This window comes from Portunus trituberculatus, chromosome 24, assembly GCF_017591435.1.
Source record: "Portunus trituberculatus isolate SZX2019 chromosome 24, ASM1759143v1, whole genome shotgun sequence".
In the NCBI taxonomy this organism is placed as follows: Eukaryota; Metazoa; Arthropoda; class Malacostraca; order Decapoda; family Portunidae; genus Portunus; species Portunus trituberculatus.
In genome coordinates, this window is record NC_059278.1 from 1532144 (window position 1) to 1534643 (window position 2500).

At 41.2% G+C, this 2500-nt stretch overlaps 1 protein-coding gene across 7 annotated transcripts in view; it reads left to right on the forward strand.

The window, feature by feature from the left end:
• Positions 1-2500, forward strand: part of LOC123508480 (guanine nucleotide exchange factor DBS-like) — a 322244-nt gene that overhangs the window by 179663 nt on the left and 140081 nt on the right. The gene's annotated exons all lie outside the window — the stretch shown is intronic.

Consider the following 2500-nt stretch of genomic DNA (forward strand, 5'->3'; position numbering starts at 1 on the left):
TCCTCCTCTTCTTCTTCCTCCTCCTTCTTCTTCTCTCCTTCTCTTTCTCCTTCCTTTCTCATCCAATGCTGACTAGATGTACTTGTCACCCTCAAGGTTAGGCAGATATTATTTCTCCTCCTCCTCCTCCTCCTCCTCCTCCTCCTCCTCCTCCTCCTCCTCCTCCTCCTCCTCCTCCTCCTCCTCCTTCCTCCTCCTCCTCCTCCTCCTCCTTCTCCTTCTCTTCCTCCTCCTCTTCTTTGTCCAGTCCTTTCATCTCAGATTGACCGGACTTCAAAATGCGTATTTCACTGACTGACTGACTGACTGGCTGGCTGACTGGCTGACTGACTGACTGACTGACTGAATTTAAAGTGATTTTTTGTGGAATTATTGAACGCTTGACTGACTGACTGACTAACTGAATCACGAGGCACTTACCTGACTGAATAGGTTTGTGATTTGTGACTGGCTGGTTGGAGGGATGGCAGACTGAAGTGACTGACTGTTTGACTGATTGACTGATTGACTGATTTTGCCCTTTGCCGTTTATCCGCGTGGAATTTGTGTGTTTGAGCTGACTTATCTATTTGGCTAACTGACTTACTGACTGTCTGGTTTACTTACTGACTGACTGATTAGCTAAGATATTTACTTTTCTCTAACTGACTAATTGACTTACTGATTGACTGACACAGATATTTCTTTAACTCTTAACTGACTTGCTTTACCGTGAATTGACTGACTAGGTAATTAAAAAAGTGGCTAGTAATTGACTGAGTGACTTTCCTTCTGTATGTATACCTAACTGACAAACTACTGAAGTAACTGACTGGGTTGACTGACATGGCTAACTAAATAAGTGACTAGTAACTGACTGAATGACCTTCCTTCTGTATATATATACCTAACTGACAAACAACTGAAGTGACCAGTGGGTTGACTGACTCACTGAAAGACTAAACTGAATCACTTACTAATCAAATCCTGGACCTCCGAAGACCAGACTTAATCAAATAACTAACTGATTACTCCACCTGATCTGAGTGAGTGACAACTGCTAATTACCTGATTGGCTCACCTGTGACTGATACGTGAGTCAGGCGCCGCTGGAGGAGAGCGGGCACCTTTTCAACCAATGCAATTAATGACGGCTTGAACTGAAGGACAGATCAAGTGACTTTCCTGGGATTTCAAACGTTCCGGGATCATATTTTTCTACTATTCCAGGGATTTTTACAAGGAAAGCTCCTCCATTTACCTGCTTTTGTATTTCCATCTTCCTGTGACCTGCGCTCATTCAAGACATTTATATATCCCATTTATTTGTCTAACTCTCTCAGACCTACTCGGGGACTGGCATCTAAGTGGGTTTTTTTTATTATTTGTTTAGTCGTTTTTGTTGCTCTTAGCCAGATTTTCTCTCTTACTTAAGAAAAAGGGGTTCCAGTGGCAAGGTTAAGTTTCCATGGGGACTTTTAAAGGGAGAAGTGTTCCTTTGACTTATTTTTTCAGTGTTTCCAGTAGCAGAGGGATTTTTCAGGGGGTTTTGAACGGAGAGGTGTTTCATATACCTATTTGTTCCAGGGATTCAAGTAGCAAGGAGATTTTTCAGGGGTATTTTTAAAGGGAGAGGTGTTCCATTTACCTATTTATTCCAGGGATTCCAGTCACAAGATTAGGTTTCCAGAGAGTATTTCAGTGGCAATGGTAGCTAATCGATCTATTCATTTCAGAGGTTTCAGTGGTAGACAGACTTTCCAGTGTGGGACATAATGGTCCTTAATGGGGCTTTGTTTATATATGGTCTGTATATTCTATTACCAAGAGCATCCCTTTAAAACTTTCAATGGTTCCAGTAGCAGGGACAAGTTTGCTGTTGTATTTTAACCCTTTCCGTACCGTGACGCGTTTCCATATTCATTCTGCTTATTAATTGGTGACTTTATACAGCTTCAGAAACTCATGTGGGAGATTAAAATAGTAAAGACTGTGGCCATTAATCTTCTGACCTCCACAAATCTTTTCTAATGCAGCTAAAGTGGTCTAATCGTGCACAAATCTCAAGGTAAAATGTGTCCTAGTAATGAAAGGATTAAAGATATGGAAAGGGTTGATGTATTATGGACTGGAAGAAACAGTACCAGCAACCACGAAAGATATCAATGAGTTCCAGTTGTAATTTTGAGGTCTGGAAAGGGTGGGGAGCTCAATGAAAGGATTGTATCACGAACTGGAAGAAAGATAACCAGCAACCATTGAAAATATCGGCTTCCAGTGGTAATTGTGAGACCTAGAAAGGGTATAGGGAAGCTTGTTTGTATCATGAACTGGAAGAGAAGGTATCAGAAACATCCCTTAAAGATATCAATGGGTTCCAGTTGTAATTTTGAGACCTGGAAAGGGTGGCAAAGCTGAACTGGAAGAAAATTACCATCACCCATTGAAAATTTTGACTTCCAGTGATAATTTTGAGATTTGGAAAGAGTAGGGAAGCTGAATGGAAGACTTATATCACGAA